We start from the raw sequence: 18,489 nt of genomic DNA on the forward strand, positions 1-18,489 counted from the left end.
ATTTGTATACCGAGAGCAAAACCCATTCTTGAGATGCTTGAAGAAATACGAGTTGTGTTGATGGAGAGAATGATAGAGAGAAGCCAATTAATGGTTGATTGAATGGATCCAATTTGTCCATGGATGAGAATGAAGTTGGAGAAGACTAAACTAGAGTCCAGGTATTATTTTGCTAGAGCGTCTTTGGGAAATAAATTTGAGGTTAAAGGGGGCAATATATTTGTGTTTGACTTGGCTGGGAAGACCTATGCTTGTGAGGATTGTGATATCTCTGGAATACTATATAGACATGCTGTCGCGACCGAACTCTCGAGCCCTTTTATCGAACATGCAAAAAAAGGGGGTGCTCACCTGGTATGTGCTAAGTCTAGGTTCGGGACTTAACTCGGGCTCTCCCAAGCCCATACCATATCGCGACTTAGGATTTAAGTTTTTAACATGCAAGTGGTTTATATCAAGGAGTCGCCACTAATCGATTTGGGGTGGGTCGATTAGACACCCAAATAGGGTGATGGGAGAATCACCCTATTCCTACGAACCAGAGATTAAATGAGTTCGGGAACTTGGTTACACTAGTTGGATAACTAATGCCCTTTCGGTACCATTTTACCCTGTTCATTTCTGAAAATATTTGTCAGGCAATTTGGATTGATTTTAGGACCTTTCTCCTAACATGTGAGGTGATCAAGCGAGTGCATAATCAGAAACGATCAGCGGTCAGGAACACAACAATTCATGCAGCCGAAGGTTCTAACCTTAACTAAGTCAGATGACATTCAAAACACAATTCATGCGATTGTATTAAAAACATGCACAATAATATAGCGATAATAAAAATAACATGCAAAATATTACCGCGCAATCTCAGGCTTGTCTAATTTAAACAAGACAAAAATATGCACAATAATACTACAATAAATTAAACATTTAGAATATATCACACAATAATTTTTAAAAAAAGATTTTTTTTTTTTAAATTTTTGAAATTTTTTTTTTCGAAATATATATAGTACAGAAGAAAAAAAAAAGAAAAAACAAAAAAAATTTTAAAAATTTTTTAATTAATTTTTTTTTAAAAATAAAATAAAATATTAATATTAATATAATATTAAACCGGGTCGGGTTGCGGATCCGGGCCGGGTCGGAACCGACCCGGGTCAACGGATCCGACCTGGGCGTTGACCCGGGTCGGATCTGTTGATTCGGGTCGATCGGAACTGACCCGAGTCAACGGATCTGACCCGGGCGTTGACCCAGGTCGGATCTGTTGATTCGGGTCGAATCCGACCCGAATATACAGACCCGCGGGGAGGGGGCGCCGGAAAGGCCAAAATTGGCCGTCCGCCGGCTGACCCAGGCCAGCGCTGCCCCCAAATCGGCTTCTAGGAACACCGCCAAGCCTCGCCGTCCACCTGGGTCGCCGTTTGACCGCCGCTCGCCGGCCGGCGACCGAATTAAAAACCGGCCTCTTTGAGGCATTTTGTCGAACACCGGGCGTGCGCGACCAAAAACAGGAGATTCCGACCTGTTTCGAGGCCCCGCCGTCCTCGGGAAACCTGTTCTTACCTTTAACGATGATGCACGGACGGCGGGGGACGGCGGTATGGGCCGGGACTCGCGCGAAACGGCCGGCGCGGGTCCCGGCCAAACCGGGAGCAAAAACAGGGGAGAACAGAGCAGTTCGGGCCGGGGGACGACTCACCGGTCGATGGCGCGTCTGGGAGGCTTCCGACTGGTCGGGGGACGACGGCGACGCTGCTGGTTCTCGCTCATACTCCGGCGTGATCTCGGTACGCTCTAAACTCACTCTTTCTCTCTCTTTTCTCTCTCTGTCTTTCAAAAATGGCCGATCGGGGCTGCTTCTGGGAGTTGCCGATCGGCTTGCTGGTGACGACGAGGCCGGCTGGGACCTGCAAGACCCTCCGAGGCTCCTCTATCTTCTCGGTTTCTCTCTTTGTTCTTTCTCTTCTCTCTATCTCTGTTTTTTTTCTGAAAAATGACCGACCGGGGCTCCCTCTCTCTCTCTCTCTCGTTTTTATAGGCGAACGACGACGTCCCCCGGCTTCGTTACGTCTGCAATGACGATGGCCTGCACCGGCCTACCTACCCCGCGACTTTCGCGGCCATGGCAGGCCGGTGCAGAGCAGAGCAGAGGGGGGGCCGGTGCAGAGAGGGTGCAGAGAACCGAGAGGGAGGAGGGGATAAGGGAGAGGGGAAATGGGGAGGACGGGACTAGCCATTAATGCCAGTCCCGTCGGCGTGCTCGCCAGGGCCTCCTCTGATCGGATGACGACGATGAGGAGCGGCGCCGCCGTGCGTCACGCTTCGGTCGCGCACAGGGGAGAACATGGGAGGAGAGAGCGACCGGCGCAGGGGGAAGGAAGGAAGGAAGAAGGGCTGGGCCGGGGCAGGCCCAGCTGCGGAGGGGGGGAAAAGAATAAAAGAAAAGGAAAGCGGGCCGGGCCCGCGCGAAGGGAAAAAAAGAAAAGAAAAGAAAAAGGGGCCGGGCCCGGGGGGAAAAGGAAAAAAAGAAATGGGCCGGGTCGGCCCAGCTCCGACCCGTCCCGACTCGAATTTTTTTTTTAATCTTCTCTAATAGACCCTATTAATGCAAAATGTGCCTAATTTCTATATGCAATTTATTTAAATTGAAATATTTTTGTTTTAGGAATTAAACAAAATTAACTCCTAAATTTTGTGCAATTAATTTTGGGCAAATTAAAAATAGGTGTCAACAGCTGCCCCTCTTTGAAGGTGAGCTCGCAGAGATTGAGCTCACAGAGGTTACGTTCAAAGATAAAATGGCACCTAAATTTGGCCCATGCATGTTCAATGAATGTTATTTTTGGCGAGACCGGAGTCCCATTTTTATGATGCGATATAAGATGATGCATGCTAAAGCAAATAAAAACATACCTGGGGCTACTTACCTTGCCGAAGGGTAGAGTAATTCCAGATAGTTGATATTGTGTGTCGAGGACCCGAACCTGTCTTCGGTCGCCTTGACGGAAAAAATGGTTTGTCTAGGACCCGAATCTATCTTCGGTCGCCTTGACGGGGATTGCTTTTGTCTAGGACCCGAACCTTTCTTCGGTCGCCTTGACGGGGATTGCTTTTGTCTAGGACCCGAACCTTTCTTCGGTCGCCTTGACTGGGGGAAATCGCTTGCTTAGGACCCGAACCTATCTTCGGTCGCCTTGACTGGATTTCATTTGTCTCGGACCCGAATCTATCTTCGGTTGCCTCGACTGGGGAAAATCGCTTGCCTAGGACCCGAACCTTTCTTCGGTCGCCTTGACTGGATTTCATTTGGTCTGTCTAGGACCCGAACCTTTCTTCGGTCGCCTTGACTGACTGGATTTTGCCTGTCTAGGACCCGAACCTTTCTTCGGTCGCCTTGACTGACTGGATTTTGTTTGTCAAAGTACTTGGGGATCCTCGCCCGAGGGTTTGACGGTTTGCCTGGTGGGTCCTCGCCAGCAGGTCTTGAAAAGGCTCAAACGATGAGCACCCGGGGGTCCTCGCCCGAGGATTTGATTGTTTGCCTGGTGGGTCCTCGCCAGCAGGTCTTGAAAAGGCTCAAACGATGAGCACCTGGGGGTCATCGCCCGAGGATTTGTTGGTTTGCCTGGTGGGTCCTCGCCAGCAAGGCTTGAAAAGGCTCAAACGATGAGCACCTGGGGGTCCTCGCCCGAGGATTTGATGTGAACATGGGGGTCAGTCCCATGCTCAGGAGGGTGAACAACGGGGTCAATCCGATGTTCAGAGGGTGAACAACGGGGTCAATCCAATGTTCAGAGGGGGGTACCATAACAATCATAGGTACCTGGATTTTTGGAACCGGCATGGGTAAAATGTACTTACCTGGGCACGTTCCTGCCTCTTAAGGGCGTGTCTCCTGTCAGACAAGTTTTTTTGTGCAAAGACATACGTATTCATCGGAGAAATAGACAATTGAGGCTATTCTTGAATATCGTATGAAATATCTTGACCAGCTAGTCAAGATGCTTTTCTTTTTCAAAGAAACACCCCGTTTACCTTCTGGGTAGTTTGAAAAGAAATCGATGAAATACCCGGGATTTCTTACCCGGAGGTTTGATGTATCATCTGCTGAATACCCGATCTTTTCGGGCATCTTTTTGTGATGATAATGAGGGCTTCTCCAGCCGAATTTTCATGTTCTATCACTGGGGATTAGAACTCTGAGCTGCAAAAGGCTGCTGTGTCAATTCCACTTGGGGAGCGGAAGAAAATTTTTTGTGACATCTTTGGAGACGCTCCAAAGGTCATATGTTCTTTGAGTCTTTGAGGATATTTTACCTGTCAAAGAGGGTAATTGCAAACATGCATGCATTCATCAAGGATAGACAAGCTAGGCTATCCCAGAATGTGTATTTGAAAGTTCATGCATAATAATTTTACCATGTTTGCATCACCAAACATCCACCGAGGGTCAATTAAGACAATTTTCGCTTGGGAGGTGGACTTCTCGAGATGCTGAATGAGGGATCCTCAGTCAGAAAGGACTTTCCACTCGCTCTCATTGAAAAGGGCTATTTGTCCCGTCCATTAATGCGGGAACATCGAAAACACTCAATCTGACCGCTATCACATCCGCAAGGGTCTGAGTTTTCTCGCAAGCGGTACGACGCTGCCAATCTGAGAGGTCTTCTTCAGGGTCGTAATGTAGGCTTGGTCAATGGCTTAACGAAGGAGACTGTCCGAGTCAAGGCCATGAAAGAAAATATTTTGCAATCATCTCCGGGTTTACAAGTCAAGAACCCTGCAAAACGAGATAGAAATAGTCTTGCTCGCACTTCCTCGAGCGTTGTTTATAAACATTTGAAATTTCACGTTAATTCAAGTGTCCTAGTCAGAAGAGACTTCCTGATGGACGTAACGTGGGCTCGGTTCACAGGTTGAGAAACGAAAGGATCGTTAGGCTCAAAAATGTGTGTAAGGGTGAGAGTTGGTGATCATCTTGGCATTGTCACCTGTCTTTTTCTTCATCATTAGGATCCTCTTGGACAACTCCCTGGGTAATCCCGTGTTTTAGCATCTTTGACAACATTTTCTTGAGGAGCTTCTGCGTCAAGCATTTTCCTGGATACCATTCTATCTCTGTTCCAATTGCTTTCTCAAGAATAGTTTCATCTTCATCTATCATGTGACAGATCTTTGTCAAGACAGAGTTCCTAAAGTAGGAATTTGTATCGAAGAAGAACTCAAGTTTAACCCTTTGGGGTCGTCTTTTCATCGTTTTTCTTCTTCTCCTTTTTTCTTTTTCTTTGTTTTTTATTCATGGGCATTGGCCTTGCTTTTACCAGGCACACTGCTTTTTCATGCTCCAAGTTTTCAGCATTTTTTTTACTGCTCTTTTGGTGTTGTCAGGACTAGCCTAAACAAGTTTGAGCAGACAATGTTATTAGGCTCTTGGAGTCTTCATCTTGATTCGGTACTTTGGACCCCGATGCTCAAGCTGTGGTGACTTTTACCTTGCCCCGGTGTAAGGGATGATCACCAACTGGGTTGGTACGAAATGAAATCGCCGGCTCAATTGGGCTAGCAAGGGATATGAGTGTATGGGATAGAAGAAGAACCGCTCTTCGTCATCCTAGGGCACTTAAATTATTGTGAGAGTTCATCTGCAATAAAAACACTCAAAGATTAATGCAAATGAGAGCAAGAAAATTTCTATTCATCTTTTCACCTTGTGTGAGTTGCTGCAGCTGATGATCATAGAAAATTTTAGATATTACAAACTCCTCATCCTTCTTGTCTTGCTCATCACTGTTATCAATAAGATGTTGGCATTTTGGACAAGCTTTAGTTTGCTGCTTCTCTCTTGACAAAGCCCTCTTAGCCTCGATTGACCGGCCGTCGATGGTGTGCTTGTCTTGGAAGACTCCGTCGAGGACCGCCGGACCTGTGAAGACGACGAGGCCGAAGCCACGGGAGCGGTGATCGAAAGGGAGGGATGCTCTTCTTGCTCCTTCTGAATTTGAATTCTCCCTATAATGCTGATTTACCTCAAGCTGCCCCAATGTGGGGTGATTCTTGACAGGGGTGATTTAAAAGAACCTCCAAGTGTATGGGCTCAAATGGTCAAGCAAAGGATTAATGGTAGTGTATGGGGCAGAGAAATGAACTACCTCTCGTCATTTTGGCTACCGTACCTTATGCGAGAAACCCCTTTACCTTGTAGAAGTGAAACATTTTCGCTCATCTTGCATGGGTTTGGTACTTGAGAATGTGTATAGGCTAAGGATTGCCTCTCATCATCCTGACATACCTCGTTCAATACCTCGGAGTAGTTCGACACCATTCGTCGAATTGTCAAAATTTTTATAGGGAATTGGTGAATTAAACAGGTAAAATTACCCTGCGAAATTCTTTCCAAAAGACATGTAATGCACTTGGGGGAAGGTTAAACATTTGTTTGCTTTAACATGTTTCCTCTTCCTTTGTTTCGTTCTACTCTTATGAGAAGAGTTTTTAGGGAAAGAGATACTTACCTGTGCTGCAATGGCGACGAGACAAACCTGTAAGGCAATAAGAAAGACCGTGTTAATGAACGGCTCTTTGAGGGACAGGAATTGGGAACGATACAACATTACACTTCGTGATTCCCCTCATTTGAGATCAAACTGACAACTCCTTGAGTTTCCTCGGATGTCGATAATTCCTCCTAACAAAAACAGGAGCTTATGTTAGAAATGAGAGGATTGAGGGTAAATTGAGAACGATACAAATTACCCTTCTTCCATTTTGCCTTCAAGGCTAGCAGAGTCTTTTCTCCTCTTTACTTTGTTCAGCCTTCTTTGTTTCAGTCTGCTCCTCCATACTCTTGGTCTCGAAGCTCGAATGAAATCCTCTATAATTAGGGATGCTTCCGAATAGAGGGTTTTATTGTCAGCGCATGCTGTGTCAATGCGGTTCCAACATGTTGAGGAGTTTCTCGTGAATGCTCCGATTCCTGACTGCACAGGCATGTGCAATTGCTTGCATGGGGATCTTCGCAGCAAAGCTAATTTCTGCTTTAAAGGTTTTTGACCGATATGGGCGTGACTGCCATCAAAACTTCCGTGGTTGTCAGGATCGGCCTTGACGCCATTTTGTCATGTGCGAAAACCTTTCCGGTTAGACTTGCCACCATGAGTGTTCTTTACTCAATTTTGTCCTATGTAAAAGGAAAAGATACGTTATTTCTATGCTAAAGTGGATGAACTTTAAGAACGAAATACACCCCTTTTGATGGACTGGGAGATCGCATGCCCCCTAGTCTACTCTTCCAATTAAGCACTTCTTCGTCATGTTTCATTCGAGAGGTCCCAACATTGGTGCTCTATCCGGCTCGCTAGCACGTCAGAGTCTAGCATGTTCCCCAGTTCATTATCTGCAAAAGAAAAGGGATGGAATTTCATTTCCAAAATTTGTTAAGGAATAAGACATACCTTTTTCTTTCAAAAGGGGTAATCTTTTCTTGATCTGCCCCCGACTTTTGTACGAAATGATGTTTCGCTCATCATGGAGTCAAGGATTGCTCAGCATTCTCTTTGATTCTCTGGGGCTGATATCACCCACTGGTAATAATGAGATTTGCCCCATGCTTCATTTGAAGATTGGATGATCCTCGCTTGGACTGCTTTTATCAGATGAGTTGGTCCGCGATCATTACCAGGGGCTGATGTGCTCTTCAGTTTGTGTCATTTCCAAATGTCCCATTTGTAATAATAAATCAAAAGGGAGTATGCTCTGAGACATGAAGTGAGCGAGTTAGAAAGACAAACAGGGCTATGAGCATGCATGCTTTTTCACCACCGTTCTTTTTCGGTCCTTTTGAAAAATGATAAAACGTTTGTTTTATTTTCAAAAGCTTAGAGACAAGGAAGCATGAGGAAGCCCGGGCCTCAGAACACTTTCCTTTTCGTGGTTGGATATCATCAACGGGCCGGTTTGGAATACTTCCTCAGGCCCTCAAAACAAAACATTTGTAATTCTTTTGAATAGTTCAGGCGAATTACATTTGTTGGAATGGAAATTGCAATACTAAAATTCCAAGCATAATTACAAATTCAGAAAACTGGGAATCTTAGAAAACAACTGGGACTTTAGAAAGCAAGAAAAGCTCATACATATGAGGATTCAAACTATTAAATATGCCTCTATTCTAAAGGAGGGAAATTGAGTCTACAGTTTACTCAATGACGACATCCGTGCCTCCTGCTTGATTGGGTGGTGCGTTGCGGAATGAAAACATCTTTGCATCCAGCAATTTCTAGACCTTATTTTTTAAGACAGCACAGTCATTGACAGAATGTCCCATTTCACCCAAATGATAGTCACATGCCTTGGAGGGATCGTAGTTGGGGAAACGCTCAGGATTTTCACGCTTTGGCTCTTTAGCAAGCAACCTCTTTTCCAGGAGAATAGACAGGATCTGAGACATAGGCAAAGGGAGTGACGTGAACTGTTTTTTATTATTTCGCCTTTGGGGCGGTTTGCGGCCTGAGGCTGGTTGATGTCCACTGCTCATCTGAATCATTGGGGAAGGACGAACGGTTTGGGTATATGCAACATCCGCATCTGTCAGGGGTTCTTTCTCCTTCTTCATGCCGAGTTTCTTGCTTGTGGAAGTGGGGTCTGTAAACCACCCCTCACGCAATCCCATTTCGATTCGTTCGCCCACAGGAACAAGACGATTAAGGGATTCAGCAGTGGCACCAACCAGGCGGTGTCTGTATTCATATGGAAGAGACTTTATAAACAACTTCACTTGTTCATGATCAGTGAGTTGTGGGGTAACCTGGGCGGCCAAGTTTCTCCATCTGGTGGCATATTCTTTGAAGGACTCACTCTTCTTCTTTTCAGTGCGTTCCAGATCGTCACGAGTAAAGGTGACGTCGAGGTTGAATTGATAATGCTTGAGGAATGCATCAGCGGCATCATCCCAAGACTTAAAAGTATCCACATCTTTCGACATATACCATATCAAGGCTGACCCCGTCAAACTTGCTTGAAAGGTCTGAATCATGAGGGGTTCGTTGTCAACGTACTGGGTCATCCGCACATGATACATGTGCAAATGATGTCTGGGGCATGAGGTACCGTCATACTTCTCGAATTCCGGCATCTTGAATTTTTCTGGTACTTTGACCCGTTTGTATATAGACAGGTCAAGTGGGACAGCATTCTGCGGGCCTTGTAACTATTTCAGCATCTCCTCGACTTTTGCAAGGCGTTTGTCCTGTTCTGTCATTGGTACAACTTCAAGTTCAGGTTTCCTAATAGCAAGGGGAAGCGGATCGTCCTCTAGTGGGGGCATTTTATTGTCGCTGACGGAGGCTTTGTCTTTTCCGGTAGACGGTGGTGATAACACCACCTCAACTGCTGTAGGCGTAGGTGTGAGCTTGCCATGAATGGATTCCACCTGCTTTGTGAGACTTTGGATCGCATTAAGGACCATTTTCATCTCATCTTCCATGTTATTGAGGCGGACGTTTTCTTCGGCCATTTTTTGTAGCTACCTGCGAAAATGCTGATATGAGTGAGTATAATGCCCAATAAAAAATCATTCTATGACTTAGTCATATTATTATTGCATATTTTCTTTATTTGCAAAGAAAAAATAAGCAAAAAGGGTTTTTATTAATATTAACATTACAGGCGGCATCCCCGGGGTTCGAACCCCGGTCGCCTCGGACCGTTACTGCTCATCCCCGGATACCACTGGGCCGAAGGCCGCGATGGTGTCATTAAGGGGCAAAATTTTTTATTTAAAGCATAAAAAACGGCCCGAGTTATATTAACATTTGTACAACCCATAAACATTTTTACAGGAGATAACCAAAACCCCTAAACATAAATACAGGGAAATATAAAAGACAGGGTTTTTAACAAAAGGGCGCCATTCCCGGATACTCATTTTATAAACGATGGAGAAATCACGGTCTCTCGGAGGCGCTTATTTTTACGGATAAGCTCCGCAATAAGCGTATCCCTGGTATATAGACTGCAATCAACGGGTGGCCTAACAGTAACAAATCAATTGAATAAGTAGACCGTATATATATAAAAAATGAGAAGGGATAAAATATATATACCTTTCCTTGAACCATGGCAATCGCAACAACATGCACATGAGGAGTGAGGTTCGATTTCTATCTAGACTGGCTCAGCAAAATGAAATTAAAAGGGTGCCTGACCGTCGCAGCCTCGCGTTGGTGTCAAGTCCTTTTAACCTCGGCCAAATCGAAAGGAATATCTTATAGTTACGCGAATAGCGGCTAAAGATACTTCTTTACGATTTTTAGAAATAAATTTCGGGGAAAAGAAAGGCAACCTCTACATCGCGGGCTCGCGTTCGAGGTTGTATCTTTCTTAACACCATCCTAAAATGCCCTATCACAGCCCAGGTCCGGCAGCGTGGTTGTGTGTGCAACGGTGTAGTGCTAAATCATTAAAGCATGCACAACAAATTATAAACAATCAATTCGAACCTGCAAGAACAAATAACACCTTAATGTCAGTATCGTACCTTGAGTCCTTGCTGCCAAACAAAAATCATTTTGAACAGGATAAAATTTTTTTGGCCTAAGTCCACTTTAAAAATTGCAAGTCCCCAGCGGAGTCGCCAGTCTGTCGCGACCGAACTCCCGAGCCCTGTTATCGAACATGCAAAAAAAGGGGGGGCTCACCTGATACGTGCTAAGTCTAGGTTCGGGACTTAACTCGGGCTCTCCCAAGCCCATACCATATCGCGACTTAGGGTTTAAGTTTTTAACATGCAAGTGGTTTATATCAAGGAGTCGCCACTAATCGATTTGGGGTGGGTCGATTAGAAACCCAAATAGGGTGATGGGAGAATCACCCTATTCCTACGAACCAGAGATTAAATGAGTTCGGGGACTTGGTTACACTAGTTGGATAACTAATGCCCTTTCGGTACCATTTTACCCTGTTCATTTCTAAAAACATTTGTCAGGCAATTTGGATTGATTTTAGGACATTTCTCCTAACATGTGAGGTGATCAAGCGAGTGCATAATCAGAAACGATCAGCGGTCAGGAACACAACAATTCATGCAGCCTAAGGTTCTAACCTTAACTAAGTCAGATGACATTCAAAACACAACTCATGCGATTGTATTAAAAACATGCATAATAATACAGCGATAATAAAAATAACATGCAAAATATTACCGCGCAATCTCAGGCTTGTCTAATTTAAACAAGACAAACATATGCACAATAATACTACAATAAATTAAACATTTAGAATATATCACACAATAATTTTTAAAAAACTATTTTTTTTTAAAAAAAAAATTTTGAAATTTTTTTTTTCGAAATATATATAGTACAGAATAAAAAAAAAGAAAAAACAAAAAAAAAAATTTTTTTTTTAAAATTTCTTAATTAATTTTTTTAAAAAAATAAAATAAAATAAAAATATTAATATAATATTAAACCGGGTCGGGTTGCGGATCCGGGCCGGGTCGGAACCGACCCGAGTCAACGGATTCGACCCGGGTCGGATCGGTCAATCCGGATCGGGTCGGAACCGACCCGGGTCAACGGATCCGACCCGGGCGTTGACCCGGGTCAGATCTGTTGATTCGGGTCGAATCCGACCCGAATATACAGACCCGCGGGGAGGGGGCGCCGGAGAGGCCAAAATTGGCCGTCCGCCGGCTGACCCAGGCCAGCGCCGCCCCCAAATCGGCTTCTAGGAACACCGCCAAGCCTCGCCGTCCACCTGGGTCGTCGTTTGACCGCCGCTCGCCGGCCGGCGACCGAATTAAAAACCGGCCTCTTTGAGGCATTTTGTCGAACACCGGGCGTGCGCGACCAAAAACAGGAGATTCCGACCTATTTCGAGGCCCCGCCGTCCTCGGGAAACCTGTTCTTACCTTTAACGATGATGCATGGACGGCGGGGGACGGCGGTATGGGCCGGGACTCACGCGAAACGGCCGGCGCGGGTCCCGGCCAAACCGGGAGCAAAAACAGGGGAGAACAGAGCAGTTCGGGCCGGGGGACGACTCACCGGTCGACGGCGCGTCTGGGAGGCTTCCGACTGGTCGGGGGGGCGACGGCGACGCTGCTGGTTCTCGCTCGTACTCCGGCGTGATCTCGGTACGCTCTAAACTCACTCTTTCTCTCTCTTTTCTCACTTTGTCTTTCAAAAACGGCCGACCGGGGCTGCTTCCGGGAGTTGCAGATCGGCTTGCTGGTGACGACGAGGCCGGCTGGAACCTGCAAGACCCTCCGAGGCTCCTCTATCTTCTCGGTTTCTCTCTCTGTTCTTTCTCTTCTCTCTATCTCTGTTTTTTTTTCTGAAAAATGGCCGACCGGGGCTCCCTCTCTCTCTCTCGTTTTTATGGGCGAACGACGGCGTCCCCCGGCTTCGTTACGTCTGCAATGACGATGGCCTGCACCGGCCTACCTGCCCCGCGACTTTCGCGGCCATGGCAGGCCGGTGCAGAGCAGAGCAGAGGGGGGGCCGGTGCAGAGAGGGTGCAGAGAACCGAGAGGGAGGAGGGGATAAGGGAGAGGGGAAATGGGGAGGACGGGACTGGCCATTAATGCCAGTCCCGTCGGCGTGCTCGCCTGGGCCTCCTCTGACCGGATGACGACGATGAGGAGCGGCGCCGCCGTGCGTCACGCTTCGGTCGCGCACAGGGGAGAACAGGGGAGGAGAGAGCGACCGGCGCAGGGGGAAGGAAGGAAGGAAGAAGGGCTGGGCCGGGCCAGGCCCAGCTGCGGAGGGGGGGAAAAGAAGAAAAGAAAAGGAAAGCGGGCCGGGCCCGCGCGAAGGGAAAAAAAAGAAAAGAAAAAGGGGCCGGGCCCGGGGGGAAAAGGAAAAAAAGAAATGGGCCGGGTCGGCCCAGCTCCGACCCGGCCCGACTCGAATTTTTTTTTTAATCTTCTCTAATAGACTCTATTAATGCAAAATGTGCCTAATTTCTATATGCAATATATTTAAATTGAAATATTTTTGTTTTAGGAATTAAACAAAATTAACTCCTAAATTTTGTGCAATTAATTTTGGGCAAATTAAAAATAGGTGTCAACACATGCCATATGTTGCATTGCTTTCATGAAGTTAGACATCAAAGATTATGTCGATGATTGCTTTAAGAAAGATGCTTATGAAAAATGTCATCAATTTCCCTTCCCAGTCGTGAATGGGGAAAAAATATGGCCCAAAGTCAGTGTTGAGCCAATCAAACCCCCACCTTACAGAAGGAAAGGGGTAAAGAGAAGAAAAATAGAATCAAGGATAAGGATGAGCGAAGTAGTGGGGGTGATCGGTTTCAGGGTGGGTTGGGTCCAGACCTGGAACCTGAAACTAACTCTGTTATAACCGGTTTCCAATTTTTGGAACTTGAAACCTACCCTGTTTTCCCTGGACCCTGTTTTGAAACCGACCCTGTTTTTCCGGTCCAATTTCAGGGTCTATCCGAGAACCTATTTTTTTTTTAATTCATTTTTCTGTTTTCATTTTTTTCCAGCAAAATAATATAGGTAGTAATGAAACGATTCAAAGTCAAAGATCTACCGGATCGGCGAGCCAAAAAGGCGGAAAAAACACACGCACGGTACGGACGCCGAGATGACCGAACCTTAGCCCTCTTCAACACGCAGGCAGGTGACGAGCTGGGTTGCATTCTTACAGCGACTGAGGAGGCGCTTGCGAAGAGAGAAACTGTGAGAGACAGAGGAGGTCGCGAAGAGAGAAGAGAGAAACCGTGAGAGACAGACTGGATAGCTGGATAAGGTAACGTGATCTAGGATTTTTACTTTTTTTGTACATTATCTCAAAACCGGTTCTAAAACCGGTCCGGGTCGATTTTTACTTGGAACCGGAAACCAGACCGGTTATAATCGGTTCCCAAAAAATGGAACCGGTTCCCGGACCTGTTTTTCGGGTGGCTGGTTCGGTTTCTGGGTAAACCCGGTCCGGTTGCACACCCCTACGAAGTAATGACGGTAAGAAATTGACAAAAGTTGAAGTTCAAATGCGATGTTCAAATTGCCTTCACTATTGGCATAACAAGAAGACATGCAAGATTCGTACGACATCTAGGCCACCCAAAGTACATCTTATTGGACAATTTTGTAATTGCTGATAAGATTTTTGTTGGGTTATCACGAATGATATCATTGGTATTTCTTGTGTTTTTTCACATGTAGGCAAGAAGAGGAAAATCAAAGAAAGTTGATGGGACTAGCGATGCGGAGGCTAGTTCACAAGCCAATAGACCATCTAATAAGGACTCTACTATCATTAGGAAGGAGAGAGCACATGCTAGTGCTTTATCATGCATAATTTTATTTTCATACCCTGTATATATTGTGATTAATGTTTTGTGCTCATTTTGTTTCTTTAGGCAAGACAAAGGATATGGACTTTTCATATCGGAAGCTACTGGAAATTCCTATTTAAGGGTAATCTATGTCTGATGTTTTATATGTGTATTGAAAAGAAAAGCAAGTTCATATGTTTTTTTTTTCTATTGCAGATGTCAGGTAGTGATAGAGTTATTGACATTGGAGGTCCATTCATTTCCAAGGCACAAACAAAAGGAAGAAATGCTGTTGAAGTTTCACTAGGCCAATCTTCCACTGATATCTAATAACCTTCATGCACTCAAGAATCTATAATTGGTGGTTAACTATGAAATTGTGGACCAAAAAATGCTTGTGCAGTGCCTTCTACTAGATGTTGAGTTGTAGACTAAAATGTGCTAGTTTTGTGTTGTCTGTAAGTAGATTTGGTTATGCATTATGTGTTTGGGGATTTGGCGATGTCATTTGTACATGTGATGTTTTGGCTCTGCACTATGTGTTTAGCTGGTTTGGAAAGCTTGCCAAGAAATGAGGCAGAACTTGGAACGTTTGGATTTTGCAAATTTAGATTTTGCAACATGGAGGTAGCATATATAGAAAGAGTTTATCTTTTTCAGGAACTTGTAGAAGATTTTAGCATGATATTTTGGGATATATATTCTATACACCAGTAGATTCCATAAAAGATGGTGGCATTAAAAAGGAACTTCCTTTCACAAAACAGCGGCATTTGCTTTTATCTATGTCGCGACCGACCTCCCGCTTTTTTTATCGGCAACATGCAAAAAATGGGGTCTCGCCTGGTACGCGATAAATCTAGGTTCGGGACTTAACTCGGGCTCTCCCAAGCCCATACCATATCGTGACTTAGGGTTTAGGTTTTTAACCTGCAAGTGGTTTATATCAAGGAGTCGCCACTAATCGATTTGGGTTGGGTCGATTAGAAACCCAAATAAGGTGATGGGAGAATCACCCTATTCCTACGAACCAGAGATTAAATGAGTTCGGAGACTTGGTTACACTAGTTGGATAACTAATGCCCTTTCGGTACCTTTTTACCCTGTTCATTTTTTGAAAATATTTGTCAGGCAATTTGGATTGATTTTAGGACCTTTCTCCTAACATGTAGGTGATCAAACGAGTGCATAATCATAGACGATCAGCAGTCAAAATAGATATGCAGCCTTAGGTTCTAATCCTAACTAAGTCAGATGACATTCAAAACACAACAATTCATGCAATTGTATTTTAATGAAAATCATGCATAATAATAATAAAACAGTAGTAAAGACAACATGCAAAATACTACTGCACAACCCTATAGGCTTATTTAATTTAAACATGGCAATTTATAAAATTATAACAACATTGCATAATAATACAACAATAAATTAAAACATTTAGATAAACCACATAATTTTAAAAAAAATTTTAAAAAAATTTTAATTTTTTTAAAAAAAGGTAAATACGAAAAGAGAAAAAAAAATTTAAATTTTTTTTTAAAAAATAAAAATAATATAATATTTAAAAGGGTCTGGTCGCGGATCCGGGTCAGGTCGGATTCGACCTGGGTCAACGGATCCGACCTAGGGCGTTGACCCGGGTCGGATCAGCTGATCCGGGTCGGCCAGAATCGACCTGGGTCAACAGATCCGACCTAGGGCGTTGACCCGGGTCGGATCGGCTGATCCGGGTCGGGCATCGGAATCGGATCCGGTCAGGACCGACCCGGATCCATGAAATCGACTCGAATCGACTGATTCGGATCCGGTTTGGACCTAACTGATCCGAGCCAATGAACCGACCGGTTTGACTGGCCATTAATGCCAGTCCCGTTGATGTGCTTCCCTGGCCTTCCTCTGGCCTGATGGGGACGGCGCGGGGACGCTCCACCGTGCGTGGAGTCGACGGCCAGAACAAGGGCAAACAGGGGAGAGAGAGCGACAGCTTGGCGCAGGGGAGAGAGGAAGAGAAGGAAGCTGGGCCGGGCCCAGCTCGCGGGGGGGGGGGGGGGGGAAAGGAAAAAAATAAAAGGAAAGTGGGCTGGGCCGCGTGGGGGAGAGAAAAGAAAAAAGAAAAGGACCGGGTCGACCCGGCCCAACTCGAATTTTTTTTTTTTAAGTTCTAATGGACCCTATTAATACAAAATGTGCCTAATTTCTATATGCAATGCATTTAAATAGAAATATTTTTTTTAGGAATTGAGAAAATTAACTCCTAAATTTTGTGCAATTAATTTTGGGCAAATTAAAATAGGTGTCAACAATCTAAATCTGCATAATCCTTATCACTTTACACCAAAAATGATATGACATAGCGTTCGCCTTCTCGATCCTAGCCCCAGAGACCCAGAGAGATATATATATATAGTGCAAAATTTCCCACAAATTTTGCCACGAAAATAGTATATAGTGCAAAAAAATGCCCGGAAATTTGAAATTCGTGGCAAATTTCCCATGAAACTTGCCACGAATTTCAAGTATATAGGAGAATTATGTATTGCCCCGAGGTTTTTAAATTCGTGGCAAAATTCGTGGGAAATTTCCCACGAATTTTGCCACGAAAATAGTATATAGTGCAAAAAATGCCCGGAAATTTGAAATTCGTGGCAAAATTCGTGGGGAATTTCCCACAAATTTTGCCACGAATTTCAAGTATATAGGAGAATTATGTATTGCCCCGAGGTTTTTAAATTCGTGGCAAAATTCGTGGGAAATAGTATATAGTGCAAAAAATGCCCGGAAATTTGAAATTCGTGGCAAAATTCGTGGGGAATTTCCCACGAATTTTGCCACGAATTTCAAGTATATAGGAGAATTATATATTGCCCCGAGGTTTTTAAATTCGTGGCAAAATTCCCACAAATTTTGCCACGAATTTCAAAAAAGCTCGCCAACGCCGAAAATTTGAATTTCGTGGCAAAATTCGTGGGAAATTTCCCACGAATTTTGCCACGAAAATAGTATATAGTGCAATAATTGCCCGGAAATTTGAAATTCGTGGCAAAATTCGTGGGAAATTTCCCACGAAATTTGCCACGAATTTCAAGTATATAGGAGAATTATATATTGCCCCGAGGTTTTTAAATTCGTGGCAAATTTCCCACGAATTTTGCCACGAATTTCAAGTATATAGGAGAATTATATATTGCCCCGGGGTTTTTAAATTCGTGGCAAAATTCATGGGAAATTTCCCACGAATTTTGCCACGAATTTCAAATTACCGGGCAATTATTGCACTATATACTATTTTCGTGGCAAAATTCGGGGGAAATTTCCCACGAATTTAAAAACCTCGGGGCAATATATAATTCTTCTATATACTTGAAATTCATGGCAAAATTCGTGGGAAATTTCCCACGAATTTTGCCACGAATTTCAAGTTTCCGGGCAATTATTGCACTAAAACTTCGTTTTCGTGGCAAAATTCATGGGAAATTTCCCACGAATTTTGCCACGAATTTAAAAATCTCGGGGCAATATATAATTCTCCTATATACTTGAAATTCGTGGCAAAATTCGTAGGAAATTTCCCACGAATTTTGCCATGAATTTCAAGTTTCGGGGCAATTATTGCACTAAAACTTCGTTTTCGTAGCAAAATTCGTGGGAAATTTCCCACGAATTTTGTGACGAATTTAAAACCCTCGGGGCAATATATAATTCTCCTATATACTTGAAATTCGTGGCAAATTCGTGGCAAATTTCCCATGAATTTTGCCACGAAATTCAAGTTTCCGGGCAATTATTCTCCTATACACTATTTTCGTGGCAAAATTCGTGGCAAATTTCCCACGAATTTTGCCACGAAAATAACTTTCTGGGTAATTGTTAGTAAAACTTCGTTTTCGTGGTAAAATTTGCCACGAATTTTACCACGATATTAAAGTCTCAAGTGTCGAGGCAAATATTGCTCTAGGTACTATTTTCGTGGTAAAATTCGTGGCAAATTTGCCATGAATTTTGCCACAAAAATAAGGCCTCCGGCGGAGATGGCCTTTTGTTGAAATTCATGGCTAAATTCGTGAGAAATTTGCCACGGAAATATAGTCGCGTGGCTTTTTCCCGACTATTTCAATTCCGTGGCTAAATCTGAGGCTAATTAGCCATGGATTCTAATAATAACAAGAACGACAA

The 18,489-nt window shown here is 44.2% G+C and overlaps 1 pseudogene; it reads left to right on the top strand.

Annotated features, from left to right (window-relative positions):
- Positions 1-33: 33 nt before the first annotated feature.
- On the top strand, positions 34-14,450 carry LOC115668211 (uncharacterized; annotated as a pseudogene).
- Positions 14,451-18,489: the final 4,039 nt, after the last annotated feature.

The sequence above is a fragment of the Syzygium oleosum genome, unplaced genomic scaffold (genome assembly GCF_021117445.2).
Source record: "Syzygium oleosum isolate NSW1041296 unplaced genomic scaffold, Sole_v2.1 Sole_v2.07, whole genome shotgun sequence".
Lineage (NCBI taxonomy): Eukaryota > Viridiplantae > Streptophyta > Magnoliopsida > Myrtales > Myrtaceae > Syzygium > Syzygium oleosum.